Source organism: Acipenser ruthenus, chromosome 2 (assembly GCF_902713425.1).
Source record: "Acipenser ruthenus chromosome 2, fAciRut3.2 maternal haplotype, whole genome shotgun sequence".
In the NCBI taxonomy this organism is placed as follows: Eukaryota; Metazoa; Chordata; class Actinopteri; order Acipenseriformes; family Acipenseridae; genus Acipenser; species Acipenser ruthenus.
Window position 1 is genome coordinate 59,540,272 of NC_081190.1, and position 26,740 is coordinate 59,567,011.

The 26,740-nt window shown below is 36.1% G+C and overlaps 1 long non-coding RNA gene across 1 annotated transcript; it reads right to left on the reverse strand.

Annotated features, from left to right (window-relative positions):
• Positions 1 to 7,939: 7,939 nt before the first annotated feature.
• LOC131705204 (uncharacterized) lies at positions 7,940 to 26,013 on the reverse strand. The gene is made up of 3 exons (XR_009310229.1): positions 25,966 to 26,013; positions 22,485 to 22,549; positions 7,940 to 8,177 (listed from the first exon to the last, which is right to left on the reverse strand). It is a non-coding gene; the product is annotated as an uncharacterized LOC131705204 (long non-coding RNA).
• Positions 26,014 to 26,740: the final 727 nt, after the last annotated feature.

Below are 26,740 nucleotides of genomic sequence, written 5' to 3' on the forward strand. Positions count from 1 at the left end.
GGTCATTCGCAGAGCCAGGTATGGCTCAGGAGACATAGGTTGGCGACCCCTGCTCTAAAGGATGTTAATTTTTCACATTAATTGTGCACATGCTGCGTAGACTACTAGACCATATAGAATAGAAACTGGTCAAATATGTCTGTGCCATCTTTAAATTACTTGTAGTGGTTGAAACTCCTTGCTTTTTTCTTCCTGTAGGGGGCAATAAATACATGTGAAACTGAAGGAAGCAAACCAACAGTCTAGCTTTTTACACTGAAATGACATTTTCCCATATTCAGTTGACATCTGAAAATAGTTGTATATTGCCTCTTTATTAATTTGGCACCAAGTATTCTAACATACTCAAAATGTGTTTTTTTTTTTTTTTTTTAAGTGAATGGATTTTTTTTAAACAAGATTATGCTGAGGTAAACAAAAAGGGCACTTCTATTCCAATAAAGCAAGTAATAACTTTTAAACAAAAAAAGATAATGTACTTTTATAATATATGCCAACAGCTGATTTCTTAAAGGCAACAGTTTCACCTTTTCTCATTGAGATCAGCCGATAATGGCTCACATTAAACTCTGCGTGGTAACTCGAATGATTGAGGTTACTGTCAAGATATATTACACATTACATGTATTATGTGTCTAGAATAAAAGAAAAAGACCAGGGCCTAAGACCCCAAAGCATTTTATTAGTAGATGGTGCAAACTGATATCAATAAATTTTGTATTTTAAAATGAGAAACGCCTTATATTTTAACCCCTAAATGTTTTTGCCAATATACAATTAATTTATAACTCATGCTAATTCCATCTGTATGATGATTCTGCAACATTACATTAATTATTAGAAAAGACCTACTGTGTCATGTTTTCTTTGAAAAATAAGATGTTGAAAATGTCTTTGTCAGAAGAAGAGCATGATTAAGTTATTTAAATGTATATATTTTTAAAGATCCTTTTCATACATAATGTTCAAACATTGTAATTCAAATTTTAGTTGCCATGTGTTTTACATAAATCATTCATGTTTCCTACTCTGTTTGGATTAATGGAAAAAAAAGAAACACATGCAATGGTGTTCATAGTGTCACAGAGCAGTATATGGACTTTCTTGCGATTAACTGGCCTTTAAGCTTAAAAACCTTGTAGTAAATCATACTGCTGTGCCATGTGGAGAGATTTATTAAGGTCTTTACAAGAAAATACTTCCAGTAATTTTCCAGAAGTGTGGCAGTATGTCAATCAGTGTTGACTGAAGGAAACTGCCTGAACTGTTAAGCTTTCCTTCCCCTGTATAGCAGGTTGATCCTTAGTTCCCATCATAGCCAGTGGTTTCTGTACTGTACATAGTGAAAAGGTCAGTGTAACAGGGGTGTTCTGTTACTGTGTGGGTATCCACTGATAGATGAGAGAAACACAGAGGTTGAGGTTGAAAACACCTCTCAGGTGTCCTGGTTTTACTGCAGAATTTACAGGCAGTTGCAGTAGGTGGGGGCTGCCACTAAGGTACCAGCAAGAGGACACACACACAAGTGTACATAGAAATAAATGCAATAATGCAAAACAAAACACTTTCCCAAAAACAACTAGGAAATAAAAGTTGGCCTACAGGCGTCCGAGCGCTACCGCCACTAAAAGCAGGACCCCGCCTCAGGAACCTTCTCCCTGACACAATTACATAAACTGGGGTAGGATTAAAATCACCTAAATGAAATCCCTTTGCTCTTTACTAGGATCCTGGTATACACACAGTGATATCTGGTATTTGTTTGCATTGTTTGCTCACCCGGGTTCAAACGTGCAGTCGTGAGGATTCCCAGTCAATTCAAGTCCCGCTTATTGAAACAACAAAATGGAGAACCAAGAACCAAGGACTGACTTTTCAGACCCTTTTTAAAGGCATGTGGCCAGGGTTAATTGAAAATCAACTAGTCAAAAACACCTGGCCACATGCTGCACATGAAGTTCAATTAGGCAGGGAGGGAATTCTAACCTCCCAGCCCTGCCATCTAACACAAATTTTATTTTGCAACAAATTTCAAATTAAACACATCTTCTTTACAAAGAAAACAAAAGCATATTATTTACACGTTCAGAGCCTCAGCCCTGCCACAGCTGGTATGAAGGAGGTGTTTCCAAGATTTTCCATGGTGAATGTGCATAGTTGGGAGGTTTGCAAGTATGAAATATTCAGTCTCATCCGTTATTCCTAAGATTTCTAAATATATACGATGAACTATTTGTCCTCTCTTTGGTAACCCTGTGTTAATTTATTATTAAAACACTTAAATACCAATACCAAATTGTTCTGCAAGCCTGAAATAACCAATGTGATGGGACATGTAGAGATTGTATATGAAAAATTATATCGGGCAATTTTCAGAAAGGAATACAATTTTAATGTCCTGTTTTATGGGAGTAGGGCAGCTGCTTTACATTTTTTTCATCAAAAGTCAAAGTCAATGAAAATGGATTATGAGAAACTGTCTTGGGATTACATATGGGTTCCCCTTTTATTCTGTGATAAATTAATTTATATGGCACACATCCAGTGAGAAAATGCTTTTGAACTCATTGGAACAAATAGGTCAATTACATACATTAAAGACCTCATAACAGGCTGACCTCCATACAAAAAAAGACTCCATGTCTGATATTAACTCTGTAGTAGAAGACATTTCAAGCTATTAAATAAATGGTCCCTTCTATGATTCATGTTACGGCACATCATTAAAACCAAATTATAATGGTTTCAAAGTCAATATGTTCTGAACTTTGAAACAATTATTGTATAGATATGGAAGTAAAGAACAGAAAAGGCTTTCACATCTGAAGTTTATGTTAGTAACGTCTTGTTGACAGCCACACAGTACAGTACAGAGAATGGCTTGCTTGCAGATCAGAATGATGAATGTGGTTCACTTTGCTTCTTAGCAATTTTACTGTATTCAAGTTGTCAGGGTAAGTTTCAATGCACATATCACAGCTGCATGTCCATTATCATGCCACTTCCCTCTTTGTTATATGCTAATATATCTTGTTTGATGACATCAGAACTTTTAACTTGTGATCCAGAACAGTCTGCGGTTCTTTTTTGGTGGCAGAGTGTGTCAATGATCAATTTATAGGAAACCAGTAATATTGTTCAAATGTTATTAAGACAGTTTATATAAGGCAGTTTATAAGGGAGATTTACTAAACAAGAATGTCACAGATATTCGTCTCCTGGAAATTACAAAATTAGAGCTAACAGTAACATTCAAAAGTGAATCAGCATGACCAACATTTATTGTATGCACTTGTGAAAATGTAAGTTTCCAACCAATACCCCTATATATATAAATGTACGTGTCACATACAGACAGACGGACGGACGGACAGCCACCATATACCACTAGATACATTAATAACTTGCAAAAGAGGTTCCTTAGCAAGTTTCATATCACAATTACACAATTGGATATATGCAAAACCCTGTTTCCACTGTATTATTATTATTTCTTAGCAGACACTCTTATCCAGGGCGACTTACAATTGTTACAAGATATCACATTATACAGATATCACATTATTTTTTATTTATTTTTACATACAATTACCCATTTATACAGTTGGGTTTTTACTAGAGCAATCTAGGTAAAGTACCTTGCTCAAGGGTACAGCAGCAGTGTCCCCCACCTGGGATTGAACCCACAACCCTCCGGTCAAGAGTCCAAAGCCCTAACCACTACTCCACACACAGCTATGGCATAATATACAATGACTAATATTGTACGTGACCAATCTAGAAATTGAAGGCTCTTTATGAATGAAATGTATCAATTACCTGCATGATTAAACAAATAAATGATTGCATAGATTACAAAAAAGTCACTAAGACTGAGTACGGGTAATTTAGGAATGCAGAAACAATATTCATATTTACTGCTGGTAGTTTATTTAAAACATGTAGGATATCTTATAGGAGATTATGCTTTAACTAGAAGGTAGTCATTGGTAAACGTTAGTAGAGACAAAGAAACCTGGTCAATATAATGATAATATAATTTGCGATACTCATTCACAGATCTGTTCTTATTGAAGACTACATACATGTTTGTTTCAGATTCAGTAATAGACCATCTATCAAAAAGTATACAAAATAAAATGAAACCCCTTTATTGGTTTGTGAATACCAGAACTTCTGGTGCCTTCCATGCTCTCCTAAAGCTGCAATTGACAGTCATTTTGGTTAGTGAGTAGAACACATGAGAAATAGTCAATAACCCTGCATTATTATTTAGTTTAGTCCAGCCAGCAATTAGGCTTATGGCAGCTGTAAGAAGCTGGCCCAAGTGACTTCTGCCACTGTGTTTATAAATAAATACAGTAATTTATTTCTACTGAGGTACTATTTGCTTCAGCAGATTCTTAGGGAGAATATATTTTCTCAAACCAATTGAGAAGGAAGGCCTTACCATTCTGTTCTTTCCATCAGTGACTATATTAATATAGTTCTAAAACGTATAAGAACATTTCATATGATACAGTATAAGCAAGCGTAGCAAAGTACAAAAAACACTTCTGGTAAAGCATATAATAGTATATATGTCAGCTGAGATCTGTATCATGTTTTCATACACATCATGCACATATTTTATTGTTCCAGAACTTTCATTTTTAACCCACAACCTAATTCTTTTACTGTGAATTATTTTGTTTTACCTTTGTTTCAACGTCGCTAATAATCCTAAACTACCACACTATTCAAATGCTAATTACTGATTTACTGATATTTATTTGAACCCACAAAATCCTTAAAGCTGTGTGTATGTAAAATGATGCAGCTCTGTGTTGTATGGAAGTTGCAGGCTCAACACTTTATTTAAGCTTTAGCTTAATGCAGCCAGGTCTTTTCGCCTCTTGTATTCAGGGATGTCACTGTTAGGTTTTGGTGTGATTTAATAATGTTTTGATTAATGTGATACTATATTAATTACTTGCTGTTTTGCTTGTATTAAAGCTGTTTACTCCAAATTGTTATCAGTGCAATTTTTTTTTTCCAAAAGAAAAAAAAAACACCAATTACAATTCTAAAATAATAAAATAAAAAGCCTGAAACTGTTAACAACATTTAAATGTTTGAGTTGTTTATTTCTGGTTTGTAAAATGTATTTAGTGCTTTTTTCCTTTCTGAAAAAAAAAATAGCTTATGACAATTTGGAGTAAAGAGCTATGAGAATCAAGCCTATTGAGTTCTAGAACACAGAAAAAAGAAAAATGAACTCACTGAGAAAAACAAACAAAAAGTTTTGAAAATGGCAGCAATAAAGTACAAATTATAAATGGCTAAATAACAACATGGTTGTTTTTAGCTCCTTTCAACTAAACTTTTAGATATAAATTCTTGAACATACTGCAGCCTGACACACTCTGGCATAGTTGAAATAGCCATGGGCTGTTATCACAGTTTCACCTCAAGCAGGGCAACACTTTTGGGACTTTTATTAAAAAAAACTTTCATGTTGTATTTTTTTTCTGTACTTTTCTAGTCCTGCTAATGATAAATTAGAGCATTTACATCCCCTACAGTCACTGAAGATGTTTGAGTCCTTGAGTACAAATTCTTTCCAGTATGGTGAGCAAGCCACATATAGTTTCAATCAAATAAAAAAATATAATCACGCCACTTTTTTCGAACCTGTAAACATACACTGGCCAAATGCAAACAGCCAGTGTAACTTCGGGGCCTATGTAAGGATACGTGCAAATTGATTTGCGGCTGCAAAACACCCATATTGCTGCCAAAAAACATGTTTAACTGGCGTAAAGTGGGACTTTAGCAGTCATAAAAAACGCGGCGTATGTAAAGAATGGTTTTCACCTGCCCTTCCTCTGACATATTTTTTGGTTTGGTTTGATTTTCGTGCTTCACAAATCTCATACAGTGCTAACTGTGCTCGGTACTTCTAACTCACCTCTCTTCTGAGGTGTAAGTGCAGCCACTAAGTAGCCAGATGCACAGGCGGTGTCCACTGTGACCCTCATTAACAAGAAATTTATGCATGTTGAGTAATTTACATTACTCTTAAGCTTATATAGGCCGCAATGCAAAATAATTGCCTGGCTGCTAGGGAACTTTAATTTTGCAGCCGCAATTGTTTGCACTGCGCCTATCCTAACATCAGGCCCTTAGAGTGTTTTGCAACTGAACAACACATTTCTTTGAGGGTCTCTTGCCGTGTGGACTCAGTGATCTCACACCAGCAGTGCTGCATTCCTTTCTTTCCCAAGTGTCAAGGTTGTTCAGCTTTTATAATTTGTCCAAAAAGAAATCTGACAGGCAGACATTTTATGTATTAACTGTCCTTGAGGCCCTCGGGCATTTGTCATTTTGATACAAATTTGCATAACCAAAACAACAAAACACAGCTTGATATGTGTGAACAATTGGTGTTTTTTTTTTTTTTTTTGCTGATACAAGAGGAATGTCACACAGAAAATTCCCAATAAATTTGCTCTGGTGCTGGGCTATTTTGAAAGCACATTTTGTAAACCATTAAGCTATATCCAGGTTAGCATTCTGTTTGACAAAAGGGTGTCATAAAATAGTAGCCAGCCTGGTTTATTTTCTTTTTTTTTCTGGTACGGCCCAAAATGACTCCATAAATATAATTTCACATTTTAGATAATTGTATGCAGGGACATAATTACAAAGGTCTGGAGAAAATAAACAGGTCCCCTTCCAGTTTGAATTCTGTCTTTCATTTGCAATAATAATAAAAATACAACATTTAACATTGTCGTAAACGGAAACAGACTGTGGTTTTCACCTCAAATCTTATTTATATATGTATTATTCCTCATTATCTTTCATGGTCAGTTTCCTCTAGTCAACATGATAACCATGTTTGTGAATGGGATTTATTGATATACCCTTTGATTTTTTCCAGCAGTAGCTTTAGTAGTTTGCTTTTTATTTCATTTGTTTCTGTCTGCCAGATGCAGGAATGCAGAGAATCACTGTGTCAGCAGAGAGTGTAGTTGCTGTGCACATGCACACTCTTTGGAGCGTGTTGTTAGAAAAGTCATGAAATGTCAAAAGGGTCAAATTACAACAAAACCAAATAATATACTAAGGTCAAGGACCACAAAAGACAGCAGGTCTATACAAATGGTAGAGAATAGGTTAACAGCTATGGATTGATCAAATCCAATTAAGGGAGAAATTTATGAAAATTGATCCCATTTTGTTCAATGTTCTGTGGCCTGCCAATGTGGAGGAAAGCAAGAAACTAATAAGGTGTCTCCATGGCAACATATTTTGTTTATGACCAGGAATATTTTAGTTTTTTAGCTTGTGGCCTTGGGTCTATATTTTTGTAACATGTTTTGTGCAATTTATACCTTGTACTTATTTGAATTATTGACTTTTTTATTGTATAAATATCTTTATATATATTTTAATTTATTTAATATTTAATTTGTTTGGTTTTGCCTTTGAGGATAATACAGTAATTTTTTTAACCAAAGTTAAAGCCCCGAAACTGGATTTCTAGTAGTTGCTATGTGTTGTTTCACAATCAGTAGAGACTGGTGATATTGAAATACATGAGCGCCTGGGATGGTCTCTTGAGCGAATGAAATCAGTCTAAATATGAGTGAAACCTAAACCACTTGTAATAGCAAAAAGTACCAATCACAGAGAGAAATAGACAAGTCATACCAGTGTGTGGATGTTTTCTGTTGGATTCCTCAGACCGGCTTTGCTTTGGTCATATGACTATAAACTCAGAGCAAGCTTGGTCAAGAAAATAAACAAACATCCACAGGGAGATCATACTTACTACGGGTCTGTGAACGTGTGGGTTGCAGTGCGTAGTGAAAGGGTGATGTTGGTGCTCCAGACAAAGACAAACACAAAGTTCACGGTACAAGTTATTTTATTCTCCTTGACCAGTATTTAAATGATAAAACTGGCTCTACCCAGCAATGGGTATTGCCAGCGCCAAAACAAGGGGTTGCAGTCCCGAAATAATAATTCCAAAAACACAAACACAACACAAACACAGACACGTCTCCGGACAGTGCGTGCTGGGGTGCAGGTGTGGTGCTGGATACAGTGATGCCGGTTAAGTGCAGGTGCGGTGAAGTCCGGGTGAATCGCTGGCCTCAGGCTGCAGCTCCCAGATCCGTCTAATCAGTCTGACAAAGACAAAACACACACGGTTGTAAAACAAACAAAACACTTAACTCTCCTTCAAAACAGTCCTCGTTTCCTCCCATCAACCACAACAAAGGAACCGATTATGGCGTCACGTCCCCCTAAAGTACCCTCAGCCCCGCCCCCTCTGATAGCTAGTTCAATCACGTCTCCTCCAATTCATGAATGAAACTTTGCTTCCCGTACTAGGGTGGGGACTCCTGGTACGGTGACGCCATCCCTTTCCTGAATGGCAGGCTTCCGACTGCCCCCGGAATGAACTGCCGAAACATTCAGTACGGGGCACGCAATTCCTGCTGTACAGGGCTCTCACAGGTCGAGAGGGAGATTGTTGATTCAGATTCATTCGTTCTTTGTCACAGGGTCCCATTATCATATAATTAAATAAAACAGTAAAACAGAATCAAGGTACTACTGATCACCTAGCTGTTAGAATATCCCTTCAAAGCAAGAAAAACCCTGATACAATAATTATACCTACGGCAGGGCTCTGAGTGAGTGAAGGTAGCAAATAAACATGTTTTGCCCTTCTTTGGTCTTTTACTGGCCAACAACAAGCATTACGAGATATTGGGTGGGCCTGTGTTATTTTTTTTCCCTGGATCTCAATGACAGAATGACCAGATTTAAACATGATCATTCATGGTGTATCCTGACAGTATCTCTTGTGTAAACTACACTACACAATGTTTTCAATGGACGATACATACATTGTCAAGTGATTTTTGTGGGTCTTTTTAAATATTTTCTTTGAAGCCAATGAATGCAGCCATGCACTATGGTAACATCACCAGAATAACTGAGAATGCCTCAGGCTATCAACATCAGAAAATAGTTTTGCAATCAGATTCCTGTAAATATGAAAACTAGACATTTCTGTTAGTATTTTTTAAATGCGACCCAGATTTTGCCATTTTTATTGATGCAGTATTAGATTTAAGTTTGAAAATTTAAGTACAGCAGAAGCATGTCAAAATAAATAGCAACAAATATCTCTACTGTTTTTTAAATGTCTGATATGGACTAAAATGTGGAAGACACCCTTTATAAATCGCACTCCACTGACATTTCATGATATTCTTTTTCAATTATACAGAAATAAAAAGTTGAGGTTTTGTGTAAAAACTAATAAAAAACATTATTCCTCAAGGATATTCTGTTACAACATTATAATGTATAATCAGAGAGCAGCTGTGACATCAATAAAATCCATTCCTAGCTCCAGGCACTTAAGATGTTTTTTTAAAGACAAGCCGAGTAATCAACCATGACTGAATTATGGTACAATTATAAGCTATGAACCCCATACTAAAAAAATATTCTCCGTTATTACCAATCTTGTTCTTTCCCACTGAATTTCTTTGTTTTTTGTAAAACTGTTTGCATTATTTCTGCAATAGATTGTATCACTTGGGGAGCCTCATGCCATATCAAACATCCTGCTTTACTGTGTATATTTGTGTGCACAGCCCACAAGAATTCAGCTGGGCTTGTTCATGGAGAAAACTGTCCTGATGATTATCATCAGAGCTTGTGAAAATGAAAGACAGTCATGTGTGCCAGTGAACTGTGGGCCTGGATTTCCTGGGAAAAAGCTCAGTCAAGAGGCGAACAGACGCACCCCACTATAGGAGGCAAGTGAGGAAGACCACAGTGATAACACATGATCACATCACAGGCCTGTGCAGATGGTTCTTACACAATTGCTGGCGATAATTAAATCTAACAATGTTTCTATTGTTATTATTAGTTTAAATATTGATTAAAACCAAAGCTGACTTGTCAGGTCACAGTGCAATGTGAAAGTCAAATATCCTCCCAATGCAATCCGATGGCAATAGTGAATCTGTCCTGTGATTACTTTTATGATTCTTTACAAAAAGTTTAAAACATATTCTGAATGTTTTCATGCTTTTATGTAAAGTATCTAAATACAATCATGTTATGGTCTGAAAGAATTAATCTGAAACATTTCAGTCATGGAGACAGCTTATTTGTTCCTTGCTTTCCTCCACCTTTAAGACCTGACTTGACACAACTTTAAGGTCAATCAGGTAGGACCGTTACAAACATTGATGGGCTGAATGACCTCCTCTCATTTGTAAATGTCCTTTTGTTTGTATGTACTCAGGTCTTCATTTATGTTCTTATGTATATGACAATCTATACATACTAAGTACATGAGTACAGAAGGGGCTAATGTTGCATCTCTGATATGTAATTTCAGGTAACGTACAGTAATTGGGAAACAAATGTAATATCAAACACTGAAGATTTCTGCCGTGTTACTTTGGGTAAAACTAATTATGAAACCGAGATTGTAATAAATGATTGAAACCAGTCCTTGATATAATTTGGATGACCTACAAGGAGAGTCAATAGAGATCACATCTGACTCTACACCATGGGCAAAGCAGGAGGGCATTATAATATATAGTAATCACATTCCAGGTAATGGGTGACATGGATATGATGTAAAGCCATGCATCTTAGTGCATGTGACAGCAGCGCCCAATTCAGCCCAGCTAATATGAGTAAAATAAATTTGTGGGCAATTAAACCAGCAGAATATGAAACTCCAGTATGTACCTGTCTTATTTATTGCAACCTATCCATTTTAATATTGGTTTGCAGCACTTGTAATGGATTATGACTTTTCCTAAATATCTGAAATGTTTGGATCTTGATCCACTTAAATAATCCACTGTAAGCATGATAGACAGTTATATACATGGGCTGCCATTGGCTTTCGTTAATTGTAAACTAAATACTCTATAATCAGTTTATAGGTGGAGTGATTCATTTATGTAGAATACATTTTACCAACTTTTCTGTGGGGTTCAAAACTTTACTGTGAGGTTTTCAGGCCCCACAAAACCACACTATAAAAAACACACTTGTTTTGAAAATGGGAATTCATGCTTACAGTATACAGTACATCAATAAGTCCAAAAACTTCATAAAGAGTACATTCATCGATTATGTGGTGCAATTGTTTGGCAAATCTGCAGTGTACGCACCAGGGAAGCAAAATCTATAGATGTAATGAGAATTATTTAAGTATTATCTCAATAGTCTGACATTTTGTTTAGAAGATTGGCTTTGTGCTATTGATTTAGCATTTTGAAAATGATATTCATGCTATTCTAAGACGATGAATAACTGGCATTTCAGGTGCTGAGGATGACCTGTAACCATAGAAACACCACGAGTTCCTTTAATAAATACATGTCTGTTCTGGAATCATAGAACAAAACAGTCAATACCAGCCAGAGTTTTTAAGCTCCCACTAAGACAGTGGAAATACATGAAAATAGCTGAAATAGATTAATGTGGACATAAAATAAAAATGAACAGCTCAATGCAATATATTAGATATGGGAAAAGATCAGTAATTGCCCAGTTTATCCACAGACCCTACTTCAGTTATCCTCCAATCCAACAAAATACATTTGAAAGTGCAGATCAGTACTTTTTTTTTTACCACTATCCAGTAATGGACTTTGCTGTGTATAATAGTAATTTAACCAACTGTTCTTTATTGCCAATATCTAAAAGAAATATGTTTCTTTACCAAAGTAGCACTTGTAGGGCACTCGCAGATATAGCACACATATAAAAAATATATAAAAATGTGAACTGTAGCATTTGAAACATTTACTTAATCCATGTCCTGCTTTTCAAAAAAATCAATTCATGCTGTCCAGCATTGGATTTAAAATGTAACAATGCTCAATATCCCATAAAGAAATGGGGTGAATTGTGTTGTAGGGTAATTTGAGTCTTCAAATCACCAAATGCTGGCTTTTACAGTCTTTATGGAAGACTACCCATGATTGCAATCTAATGCCAAAAAGTTAAAATATTTTCTTTCTCTTGAAATTGCAAAAAATCTTCTTAATGACAGCCTTTGAACAACTTCCATTTCCTGAAAAAGAAATGAGCTTCATATAGCTAATTCTGGCATAGCAGTGGTTTCATGGATGCTTTGCTTGCCAACTGATTATTATTAAAGTGGCGCCATTCCTGTCCAGTGACTGCTGACTAGTGTGACTCAGAGAATAGCTTTTCCTGAAGAGAAGAACCTTTCTCTGCCAAACCAAGCTTTGTGCTGTTTACAGTTTGCCATATTTACTCTTTTGTGTTTCAGGATGTGGTTCAGCCAGAGCCGTGGCACTGTTTTTTTTTTTCAATATGATAATACCCTGCATGTTCCCGGAAGAATGGTTATTTATTTTGTACGGGACACTTGTGACCATATCTCCCACCACATACTGCTCCTCTAGATCAGCTATTATTATTATTATTATTATTATTATTAATATTATTATTTATTTATTTATTTCTTAGCATGCGCCCTTATCCAGGGCGACTTACAGTAAACAAAAATATGTTTCAAGAATCACAGTACAAGTATTAATACAATTAACAGCAAGATAAAATACTAGCAAGTACAAGTATATGACAAAATACGATTCAATAACGGAGCACATAACAGTGTCAGTGATAGTTACATCAGGATATAATTAAATACAAAATACTACAGATTAAATAACACTTGTGACAGATTACAAAAGGTCCTCCCCTCCCAAAGGTTGGCATTACCTGTCCTGGAATATGCACAAATATTTTGAGGCCTTAAACCTATAAACCTATTATAAACTGCTGCACTATACATGTAAAGCACCAACATTTCTATGTATGCTTCTTCACTTATGGTAATAATTTACAATACTTTGTATATTTTTTTCCCATGAGAATACTGTACTTTAGAGATATCAGAATGTTTGTCCAGTGAATGTATGCCAGACATGTTTAGCTGAATGGAGTTCTGAAGATTTATAATTAACTTAACTGCTTCTATCCCTGTAGCAGATTTTAAAGCACAATTTAGCTTAACACTCACTGTCATATAAAGTGCTCAAGATTGTGTGCTATCTCCACACCTACGTACCCACACACGCATTAAACTTAATTCACAGTGGTTGTTCGTTTTCTAGTGCCATTTATAAGAGTTTCCTTGTCACACTGTTCCCCTACACTAGTGGAAAGGTAGCCCAATCATAATATTAGTAGTTCATGTTTCACAAAATAGCTGAACCATGTCATGTACAAAGAGAATGTGGAGTGTATACAGCTTGATGCCTTACATACTCCACAGTTGTTCTGGTGACACATGGCATGGTTCAACTCCCCGTGACTGGCTTACTCTATTTCCTAAAAGTTAACAATAAAGTGACCCCTATATAACGTGAACATTGTCCATCTTTTATGCTCAAAGTGAAAGGTTTTGGAATTAATTTCCTATCTCTCTTGCCCCTAGTGCCAGCTGATACCTGGGCAGAAATCCCAGTTGCTGCTTCTGTGCGATCTACTCTTGTTTTGTGGCCTCTGCCCATATCACTGGAGCTCTTTGTTATGTTCTTCTATACAACTGCAACTTCTGTTTATGAAAAAATACTATTTTATCTGCCTGGACCAAACTTATAGAATTTTATTGATGGAAGCATTGTCCAGAAAGGATTAAATACATCTTGTCTGGCTCTGGTGATCTCCTGGCCTCTATCTAGTTTCATGACATTCAAGGGGTAAATCCGTTGTTGAATTAAATAGGTACATTTTTCATTTTGAAAGAAAACAACATTTTTCAAGTTGAACTTAAACTCTCACTACTGGTAATTGACTTTGAAGACTTGTGTTACTGTATTTATGAATTATGCATGTCCATTTAGATACTTTTGATAATGTATATTTTGATAATTTTGATAATGTACATTTAGTTAAAACTGTAAATACATTTTATGGAATGTAATTGAAAACAGAATCCAAGGATCATTTTACAATGTTTGCAATAACCAGCCTTTATGTCTTTTTTTTCACAGAATACATTCCAATGTGGGATATGTGCAAATGTTTGCAGAAAAAATAGTTGCAATCTAATAATAATTAGTGCCTCCTTATATTTTACACTTATAGTATTATTTCTGCCTCATCGTGTGTTTCCAATTGTAAAATGATCAGGAGCAGAAGAACTCAATTTGCGGCTTTATTCAGTTTTAAGATCTAATGACTGTATTTGCTGAACTAAGGCCAAATGTTGAAACCACAGACCGTAATTTCCTAATCCCGTGGGAATCCCATGATAAAACCATTACCCTGTGAACTTTAGAGCTTTCATTAGTTTGTGTTTGTAGTGTTATGTAAAATGACTAGTTTGCTTTTTTTAATGACAAAAGTAAAACATGAAAGCTGTAAAAAAAGGATGTGCTGCAGAGACCTGGAAACAGGGGGGGAATGAAAATGTAGAAGATCACTTTTTATAACAAGCACAGGGTGAAAAAATGGAGAACATCGCTTGTGGAAGCAGTAAGCAATTTTATAATATTGTTAGAGTAATATAATTAAATTATTATGTTTATTGAAAGAATGTTATTCAACAAGTAAGTATTTGGCATTATGCATATTATTGTTACTTGTGTAATGTATAGTTTACATCTCCAACTCTTTACAGGGGCCTGGGAATTTCCCTCTGGACCTTTTTTTTGGTGCATTTTAAAGGTATTTCAGTACTACTGGGTAAAATGTCATATGTTAAAGAACATTGCAACTATTTTGAAGTATAAAAAAGTGCATGTGTTCCATTTTAATTAGACATTGCAATACCATTTTCATATTTCAATCTTCATGCTTTGGTATAATGTGAATATCACACATGTTTACTTGCGTTGCAGTATACTGTGAGTCAAAGAAATCTGAGAAGAGTACAGGTTAAATACTATTTGTTTCAGCTCAACTCTTTTATTGTTTAAGGTCTCGATAGTGACACATCTGATTACTTTAAGCTTCTCTTGTTATTATACGAAGAACTTGAAACAGTCAATCATGAATTCTTAGACTAAACTAATGGAAACTAAATCAACAAATGATTTAGCTATGGCCTTTATCTATAGCAACAAAGACCTCCCTTTAGAGTGTGTATATGTGTGGGATCTCAATTATATCCCAGTACATCCTGGGGTGAATTAATTAATACTGTAGCTATATAAAACTATCCAATGTCTTGAATATGTTTTGTTTTACAACACCCCCCCACAAGTGAAATATTTTTTCCCCATTTTTATAAATCTTGCAGATCAGCAGATAATGTCAAAATCTGATTTTGATCCAACTGGTAACACTAACCCTAACCCTAACCCTAAGGTACAGACATACAATTTACCAACTCACAGCTGAATAAACTAAGGGGATAAAACTGAGACTTGAAGCTGTGCTATTTTACACTGCAGTTGACTGCTCTGATGATTGAGTAGCACACTTCTCCAGTGGTTTTAGGTGACGCTGAGACATACTAATTTAAATTCAAGCCAGCTTGTCAATTTCCCGAGGTAATATTTACAGAATCAGAGCCTGTATCAAACCTTTGTCACCAAAGCATCTGTCATGCAAGGTTTATCTGAAGTCTTTGAATTGAAATAGGATGCCATCTCTGTTTTACTCTCAATCACTTTTATCAAAAACATCTATAAGGAGAGTTTCAGGGTTCAACTATTTTTTAAACAGAGTCAATGTTATTTACCCCACCACACAAAGGAAATACCGAAACATGATGAACCCTCTGTGATGCCCTAAGCACATCTGCATGCTGGAATATGAAAGGTGGGTTTTTAAAAATGTTAAGTGACATCCTGTAGCTACGCTGTGTGATTTAACCAACCATTTGCCTTTTTGGGGAATTTCAGAATTAATTTAAATATGTTCTAGTCTTATATTATATAAGATGTAAGTGTAGAAAGATAAGTGGTGCTGAGAAGCTGCCGATTCCATAAAGTAGATTTGTAATCAAACATTTATTGAAAGAACTCCCCAGAACAAATCCAGCTGTTCTTCTAGACCTGTGATACACAGCAGAATGAGCTTGATGCTCCACTGCCCTGCACATCTCTGTACTTGACAAAATTCTGCAGGTCAGAGACATGGGAGGAATATTTATGGAATGGCTGATGAAATGGCAGTCAAGATTGTTCTTTTCAAGTATATTTATTAGGGCTGTCACTCGATTAAAAATTTTGATCAGTTAATTTATGGGCATTAGTTGATCAATCGGTAAATTAATCTGTGCACATTTTTAATAAAGATAACGATCTTATAGTAGCTGTTTTGCACAGTAATACTAAAAAATCAATAGAATCTAAAAAAAAAATAAGCCCAATGGGAATTTGGTCTTTTTAAAAGCATTTTTATTTAATTTTAATTTTAGTAAACATAACGCATTTTCACAGAACAACCGTTCTTTTGCATTTTGCACATACCTGAAAACACAAGACAGCTGAGCTGCGTTTCCATTGTCGGTTGTTTAATCTACCATTACAGCTATGTACTTGGCTTCCTGTACTTCTGCTTTTATTCATTCTGAATCTTGTTAGAGGTTCCCAAAAATACCGTGGCTATTGACAAGTGATTGCTTAACATGCTGTCATAGTGAGAAATCAGAGAATGTAATTCCACATAATTACCTCTGTTTGAGGAATTGGTGCCTTCATCGTGCCCTCTGAATGCCAGTTTTTGCTTGCCAAGGTAAACAACAGAATCAATCAAGCATTTAAGAAACTCACTACGTTTTCTTACTTGCTCATTGTGATGTATTGTATCCCTATGCCTCTGCTCATCCAGTTGAACATCAATCCAAGTTTGTCCAAAAGTTTGAGTGTTACAGTGGCTCGCAAGTGACTTAATGTTCATGTTTTTGTGTTGACTTCAACAGACATCCTAGATTGCTGTAGCCAGTGCTGTTCCATATCGCCTTTTAATTGACAGCTACCGGTAAGCCACGGATACCTTTTCATAATTTGAATGTCTGAAGTGGTGAGTATATCCCTTCCCTTCCCGTGTCGGTTCGGGAATACCTCCATTTTTTAACAATCTTAATTTTTCTGAGAAAGTTCTTCTTGAAAATAGATTTGTAACCAAATTGACTGTGATGTCTCCTTGTGTGATGACATTTTTTTTTTTAATTTGTAAAAAGCAATTCTAAATATTACTTAGAAGTTCTCAATATAATTCTCAATAACAGCCTCTATAATATTAGCAATATCGTGTAAAAATCAACAGTTTTTACACTGCACACCCTAGCATATTTATGTCCCGCCTCTGCTCGCTAATGATTGGACAGCTGCATAACAAGGGGCAGATCTTAGACTCTCCCATTGGTTAAACCAACTCAAGACCTTCAACTGTTTATGTCCCGCCTCCACTCACCTATGATTGGACTGCCACATAGAAAATGCAGATCTATTGGTTGATTTTATTTTATATATAAAAAAATGTAATTCTGCATGATTAAATTGTAAAAAAAATGAATGTGCAATCAACTCTTTAGTTGATTAATCGGTCTGATTACTCTGTTAATCGGGGCAGCCCTAATAAATACCAATTGGTATTCTAAAACCTTATTGCTCATAGCCAATCTGTTCTAAAAAGAAAACCTTCTCCAGATTCAGAGCCACAGCAGCCAGAAGTTGAAGTTTACAAAGATTAAGTGTGCCACATGATGCTCCTTCATCGTCACAACAAACAGAAAATAGTAGTCCAGAATGTTTGGGGATATGGTGTCTTTCTGATGAAGCCGTTCCCTATTGGCTAGCCGACAAGCTAGAAAGTACAAAAAAAACAGATTGGGAACAAGAATGAATATATGATATTTAAAGAGAGCTGGTACAAGCAAAGCATTACCCATGGCTTACCCTATGTCTTAAACAGAAGCTAGCTCATTCTTTCTACTTCCACTGGGGCAGTGACCGAAGTCTGTTGACTCTCAGTAATAAAGCAGAAGACACATTCACAGAGAAGGGTTATAGCAATTGGAAAAAGGCAACAGGTCGATTTGCAGAACATGAGATAAATGATCTTCACAATACAGCAATAAGGAATTACATGACAAAAGATCAACCCTCTGTCATGGCCCAACTGAACGAACAGTTACAGAACAACCTAATAAAAAGGCGAAGGATGCTAGTTATTCAGCTTTCCAGTCTACATTTCCTTTTGCGACAAGGTCTGGCAATTTGTGGACATGAAGAGCTTCAGGGCAACCTGCAACAGCTATTGCTCCTAAGAGCTATGGACAACCCAGGACTTGATGCATGGGTTTCCAATGTGAACAAAATGATTACCCTTATGGGAAATTCCCTTCTAAGATATAGCATAATTGTAAATAATACCCTGAATGTATGATGTTGGCTCAACAGATTTGCCCTTAAGAAGAATCAGTTTTTCCAATCTAAGCAAATTGAATAGCCGGTTTGAACACAGTGAAAACATACACAATTACCTAAACTTAAAAAGGATCATTATTCAGATATCATCATGGAGTCACTGTAATATTAAATGTAGTTGTGTTTAAATAAATACAATTAAGTGGGATAGTCACAATTGGGTTTAAAAACATTTCTGCAACTAAAATCTGGCACAATATACAAGAAAATCTGAATAATAATAGCTGGTATCAAAATCTGAATTTTTAGCACAGCGCTAGTCACAAGTAAAATGATTCTAATGCTAAGTATTGCCCCTCTGGAATATCATCTCCAGAACACTGCATGGTTTTGCTCAATTGACAGCCTTTCTGTTAAAAGAGGCTCTGGTATAAACAATACTGACACTGAACTACTGTACCCTGGAGTCTGTCATCGCGGTCAAGAATGATCCCATGATAGTAGTAACACCAGTGTAGGATATCAGATCAGCAGAGGAGTACTTTTAGAGGAGCACAAAATTAAGTACAAAAAGCTTAATGTACCCAGTTTGGTATTAACTTCAGGACGCCTTAGAATTATAAATGTTGAACTAAAACTTTAGCCCACCGACAATTTATTTTTTATTCATTGATCTTTATCTTTCTTCTTAATAATCCATTCATATTTTTCTTTTTTGTCTAAAAAACACATGTTCATAGCATGTAATAGTGCATGCGCTCTATATAAGAGCATGAGAACAGGGAGAGTATTACATTTTAATAATATATTAACTGTTTTTTTTTTTTTTTTTTAACTGGCATAACAACGACTAAAAAAAATCCCCACCTTATTCTGTTTTCTTCAGTCTGAGTCATGGGCGAATGTTAACGTCATGTGAGTGTTAAGGTCAATATTCCTTCTTAGGCCATCCTGGCCAGGAATTTGATTATTCACTGTCTGGTGGTGGGCTCACAGACCAATGTTTATTTTCTCACTTGAAAACCTGCAACTAGTTTCTAAGTTAAACACTTAATGTGCTTTCTAGGAGTGCTTCACAGACCTTACACAAAGAAGATTTCAGGAAAATGTCCTGTTCCAGACATTGACCTGCCTGTTATGTCTAAAAGTGCAGTCAGAGGGAACTGACACAAAATTCTGTCTCCTGCAGAAAGCAGGTTGAATACAAGAAAAAACTGTTTGTGAAAGTCAAAACAGTAAAAGCAAAACATGAGGTACAATAACATATAGTACAGTTGGACATTTTTTGTAGTTGAGGAAGAATTTAAAAGGTATAAAGCAATTACATCTTACTAACATAAAAAATTACAATGTCACATTAACAACAATAGCTATGATAGTTTTTCTTTTTTTAAGTGAATAAATGTATTGATTTGTTGACTAGCGTGTTCGTTGGTTTTAACTTTTTATTAGCTTGCTAAAAAGTACTGAGAACATGATTAATGGTGCCATGCTAACATTTAATTATCTCCTTTTTTTATTGTTATTTTATGATCGCTTATAGGGCAGCTGCTGAATAAACCTATTATTGTACTATGGTTCTTTATGATAACTTATAGAGGAGATGCTGAATAAACCTATTATTGCAGACGACACAAAAATAGGAGGAGTGGCAAACACTGTTGAAGCAGCAAAGGTCATTCAAAATGATCTAGACAGCATTCAAAATTGGGCAGACACATGGCAAATGAAATTTAATAGAGAAAAGTGTAAAGTATTGCATGCGGGCAATAAAAATATGCATTATAAATATCATATGGGAGATAGTGAAATTGAAGAAGGGAACTATGAAAAAGACCTAGGAGTTTATGTTGACTCAGAAATGTCTTCATCTAGACAATGTGGGGAAGCTATAAAAAAGGCCACCAAGATGCTCAGATATATTGTGAGAAGTGTTGAATTTAAATCAAGGGAAGTAATGTTAAAACTCTACAATGCATTAGTAAGACCTCACCTAGAATATTGTGTTCAGTTCTGGTCACCTCGTTACAAAAAGGATATTGCTGCTCTAGAAAGAGTGCAAAGAAGAGCAACCAGAATTATCCCGGGTTTAAAAGGCATGTCGTATGCAGACAGGCTAAAAGAATTGAATCTATTCAGTCTTGAACAAAGAAGACTACGCGGCGATCTGATTCAAACATTCAAAATCCTAAAAGGTATAGACAATGTCAACCCGGGGGACTTCTTTGACTTGAAAAAAGAAAAAAGGACCAGGGGTCATAAATGGAGATTAGATAAAGGGGCATTCAGAACAGAAAATAGGAGGCACTTTTTTACACAGAGAATTGTGAGGGTCTGGAACCAACTCCCCAGTAATGTTGTTGAAGCTGACACCCTGGGATCCTTCAAGAAGCTGCTTGATGAGATTCTGGGATCAATAAGCTACTAACAACCAAACGAGCAAGATGGGCTGAATGGCCTCCTCTCGTTTGTAAACTTTCTTATGTTCTTATGTACTATGGTTCTTTATGATAACTTATAGGGGAGATGCTGAATAAATCTATTATTGTACTATTGTTTTTTTATGATAACTTATAGGGGAGCGGCTAAATAAACCTATTACTGCATGTGACAGGGTGGCTGGGTGGTGACGTCACGGCAGAAGCAGGAAATTAAAACACACTGACACCAGGCACTGCAGTTTCCAAAGAAAGATGTGGCTGGCCGCCATTTTATTTAAATACAAAAATAAAATAAATATTTAAACAAAAACACTTGCTCACGGAGCGAAAATAAAAGGTTTAAACAGAAACAAATCACGAAGAAAATATACAATCACACGGGTCAGGCTGGGCAATAGCCTTCGCTGTTCCTGTATGTATGTTATGTTTTCTTTTAAGTTTCGTTTCTCTCTCGCCGCTCTCTACGCTCCTCTGAACTCCCCACCCCGAGTGCAGCGAGCTGCAGGCTTTTATATCGTGGCCGAGGGGTTTAACTGGCTAGTAATTATTCTATTACCCTTCGGCCACAATCTGCACGAGTTTTTTTAAATTACTGTGGATGGGGATTCCCATCCACGCTACTAACCAAAATAAACATTCGGCTACGCCGTCATATTTATAAACAAAACATACGGCGCTTCGCCCACAAATCTAAATAAAACAATACATAAACAAACAAACAAATACACAATAACACAGGCGGAGGGGGAAACCCTGTTCTAAAATAAACACACATTTACACAGCAGGGCTCTCTACCGCCCTGCTACACTGCAGTATTGTGGGACTGCAATCCAATGATTAAGGCCCTGTGAAAATCGCCGATTTTTTTTTTAATTCCTGGCAGTGCCATGGGTAAAGTGCCGTATTTTGCGGAATGTGCAATTATTTTTTTAAACAGCAAATAGAAAGATAAATGCACTGACATCATCAAAATCAACGTCAAAGTTACTCAAGCAAATAGCTTGTGAAACGATGTTGTAATTAACAGCCTGTAGGTAAAGTGTATCTGCAAGGACAGCTTTCAGTTCTACGTCAGATGCATGTTCACCATTTAGGTCTTGAAAAACAAATACAATGTGTAACACATATTGATCTTGGGCATCAGTCAAGTCAGTGACCACTGACAAGCAACCAGACTGTTTTACCAATTCCATAATCTCCTGCTTGTGATACTCGGCAACTTTAGGTAAGTATTCATGTCTCAGCTGGGCTGATGAAGGAATCACACCACCATTTGCTACACTCAGTCTGAAGAATTTATGTTAGTTGTCCAATTTTTCAAGATGGATATTTGCGCAAACAAACGCCACCTGCTGTTCATGTGGGAGATAAAGATTATGGCTTTGGGGCACATGTAGTCTGTAGACTGGGCTCAGTAGAGGAGTGGCACCCCCTGTTGTGGGAAGGAAGATTGGCGATACCAAAATTGGGAGTAGGAGACTGGTTCCACATCCTCCATTGACTCACCGGCCAGGGAGAGTGACAAGAAATTGTAGGGTGTGTAAATGCATATGATACTTGCTCTTTATTGAAGTTTTTTAGTTGATTGCTGTTACTTACCTGTGTGTTAATAAAGAGAAATTGTACGATACTTACCTTTTGTGTTGTCTTTGGGGTGAGCATGTTGGGTGTTCCCCTCTGTCGATGTTCGAACCTGTGTGCTGAAAGTATAGTATAAATCAATTATTAAGAATTCTTTATTTTCTATAAACATAAAGTGGCGTAGTCGGTACTAGCCGATCGGTAGCGGCGCTGTTGCAATAAACCAATTTGTTGATTGACTCCTCGTTAGCAATATCAGAACTGCCTCTAGTATATAGGCCATCAGCATAGACCCCTTCGATAGAGACTGTGGAGCTTTAGGATGGCTTGCGTGTACTGTATGGTAAAAACATTGCTTATTTTTATGTGTATCAAATACACAAGTCTTCGTCCTGGTGTGTGTGTGTGGGGGGAGGGGGAGGGGGTCACACAACTCCCCACAATTCCATTGAAACACCAATATACCATCTGTGGCAGGGTGCCCGTCCTCTGTGTATTTATTATTACTATTATTATTGTATTATGATTTGTGTAATTATATGACGACAAAAAAGCCTGTATTGTGATTGTTTTGTATTGTTTTAGATATCTCGTGAAGATACGTGACTGATCAGCTACTGAGTATTTAAGTATCTGACAGTCACGCATCCTTATTAAACTCATGCAGACTATGGCTGAGGGGTAATAAGATAATTACTAGCTAGTTAACCCATTGGCCATAATATAAAAGACCTGCAGTTGGGCTGCACAAGGTTGAGAGTGTTCAGAGGTAGTAAATGGAAGTACGGGAGAGGTAAATAAAAAGTAAAAGAAATCTAACAACTGCTATTCATGCCGGAACCGCCAGCACGATATTTGTTAGTATTATTGTTTGTTTGTTTGGCCAACATGCCATTTTGTTTTGTGTTTTTGTTTAAACTGTTTGTTTCGATTATTTAATAAATACACTGAGCGCCGTAGCATCTCAGTTTTGCCCTGCCATTCCTTGTTTTGGTTTTATTTCCCTGGTCTGACTTCACCCCTGCAGCCATCCAGATATCCAGATCACATCATTCTACCAATTGCTCCTGCCATTGCAGCAGCCCCATTGCCCCCACAGTAAAGAATCATTGCTTTTTACGTTGTAGTAACCCTGCATTGTCACTGAAGATCATTTTGTAAGAGTTACCAAAACGCTACTCCCTAAACATCAAAATCCTCTTCCATTAGTTCAGCTAAAAAAACAAACAAAAAAAAAAAGGAAAAAGTTTGTTCCATTTTTTATGTGCTGATTTTTTTTGTTGCCGATTCATTATTTGTTGGGGTGTCGTATTTTACCAAATGACAAAACTAAGTACTGTCCTACAGTTTTATTTTAATATCTATTCATGAAATGTCACTGGGTAACATAATGTTATAGGAGGTGCTTGTTGTTGCAGTGGCCAGATAATGAAATGTATTTTATGGCAGCTGTTATTGCCACCATCAATCAGAGTTGGGTACAAACTCACTTATGTTCTTAGCTGTGGGCCAACCTCTGTCTTTATCAGCAGCAAACTTCTGCTTATAAAAACATAGATCCAATGAAACGCAATGTGGTGTTTCAACTAAATATGTTAAATGTGTTTTGATTTGTCTATAACCCTAATACATCTATTTTCATATAAGGAAACTTGATTCCACAAAATGTATGATGTCATGATACGTCTGAAGCTTGTGGTTTATTAATATGCAGGTGGTATTGCTCAAATGTGATAAACTAGTCTATTCCTGCAGTGCTTTAGAAGGTCATTGTGTTCTAGCACACCAAAGCCAACTTCAGAGAGATTGACTCCTCAGTATAAACAGCAATCCCTTCTGGATATGCATATTCTGGCTTTTGAGATATTGGTAAAGCAAATCTTATTTTTAATCAAGGTAGTTGAAGCCAGGAGATCTACTTTTATCTCAGTCTGTAAACTTCCTGATAAGTTTAGTCACATTGCGGTGATAACTGAGCAATAGCTTCGCTGAAAATGTGTTTATAAGAGGACGGTTCAGAACTTTAGGTCAGTTTGACCTGTAATTACATGACAAAGAAAAATAATTTAAGAGATAAAAATGTAATAGTTTCCAAACTGAAGAGATAATTCCCCTTTCCAGTAGCTGTTAGCCAATCTTTGATGTATTTATGTATTTTTTAATAAAGTATTTTAGTTGTTACTTTTAATGTGGGTGACTTGGACAAAATCCTTCCAAACATTTAAGCGGAAGGTATTTTTTAGGAGCAGGAGGAATGTTACTCAGTTTTGGCTCGGTATGTAAATTCATCAAGGGTAAAAATGTCATTATTGCCAAATTTGACAGTATCTGGCATTCTACTAGCATCTCCAACGTTACAACAACAACTCTCTTATTGAGAGTCACGGTAGTCACTTCAGCCAGGTTAGAATTAAGGATGAAGAAAAACTACCTGTACAAGACCAAGCTTAATGGGATAGCGTATTACCACAGATATCCCATTTATTTCAGCACCATTCCAATTATATTGCTGGACCCCCCTAAAAACCCAAAGATCACAAACAAAACATTCTTTTGTAAAGATAAGATATAAAAATAGCTAAGTTAAAAAAACAAAATTGGGGCAAGCTTGGCCCATGATTTTTATTCATGATGCTACTAATGCATTAAAAATGAAGGTAGGTGTGTGTGTGTGTGTGTGTTGGGGACGGGGGGTATTTTATAACTTAGCCACTTTTACAGAACTGATTCTTTGTTGTATATAACTTGCTCCATTTTGTAGATGTCACATCTTTATATGTCTGAACCCTTTATCCTAACTTGGCTTTTTTTGTACATGTGATAAAGGTATATAATTGCAAAAGCATAGGAACATGCAATAAAGCACAGTGCATGTGTGATAAAGCACAGGCAAGCACAGAGACATGTGATAAAGTATTATAAAAACATGGCAAACCAAGGTAAATGTATAGTAAAACCATAAAAAAGCAACATTGTTTTGCAAACATAGAAAAAGAGAAGGCCCATCCACTACTGAGCCACCCACAGTGAAACATTCACTTTTCCTCAAAGGCCACCAACTGTAAATAGTTATGAGTTTACTATCTAAGATCTGACAAGGTCAAGATCGAAGGTGGTAGGCTCTAGGCAAATCAAAATAAATCCCGCCAAAATAACTGCCATAACAAAGCTTGAACTTTATCATATAAATGCCCAAACTAGAGAATGCATTTGGAACAAAGAGTTTGTTGTACTGTTTTTATTATTATTTAATTATTAATATGATTTAAAACTATATTGTGAAAGACTCGCACCACTCACAGGTTCGTGACCCTTTAAAAATATGACCCAACACACAGGAACTTTGGATTTTTCTGCACGATTGCGCTGATTTTTTAATAAACATAAAATAAAACAAAACAGACACAAAACAAACACCTAGCTTCGTTTTGGAGCGCTAACTAAACAGGTTATTCCCTGACTAACTCGCAGGACGGCTAAGACGTTTACCTGCCCACCACATACAAAAACCACACAGGCTTAACACAGCACTTACTTTTCTACGACGGCTCGGAGACAGAGCACACCATCTGCCTCCTTCTACTCAGCAGTCCTGAGCAATCTGACTGCTCCTCTTTTATACCCTGCACCTGGTACTAATTTAACAATCCTCACCAGGTGCAGGGGATAATTAATAATAAAACAATTAGCAAATTAAATTAAACAATAAAGCAAAACAATCAAACAATAAAGAAAACTAACTAAAAAATTGCCTGCGCACATATCCTACACTTTCCTGCTATGTTACTATATATATATATATATATATATATATATATATATATATATATTGGTGCATGTCAGTAGGTTTACAGAAGAGTTTACATCAGAAATGAGACACTTACTTCGTAAAGTAGACAACCTTGAGAACAAAACACTAGAACATTTGAACAACAAAAAGATAATGAAATTACACAAATTAAGAGGTCAACCGGGATTACAAAATAGAATAGGTCTAGAAAAAATTAAAATTTCAAATCATAACAAGTCAGAGAATAAGGAAAACACTGCTAAAACACTTTCGAATAGAATGCTTGAGCAATGCGAGTATAAGAGTTATGACGGCTACAACATAGTTGAAATAGAGAAGGACGGGAACTGTTTCTTTAGATGTTTAAGTGTAGTTTTATACGGTTCACAAAATGACCATCGAACAATTAGACATGATATAACAGAACTAATGGAAAGCAATATAAAACAATATGAAATGTACATAGACTCAGTGACCCATATTGAAAAAATGAAATTAAGTGATGGGAGTATAGATTCTT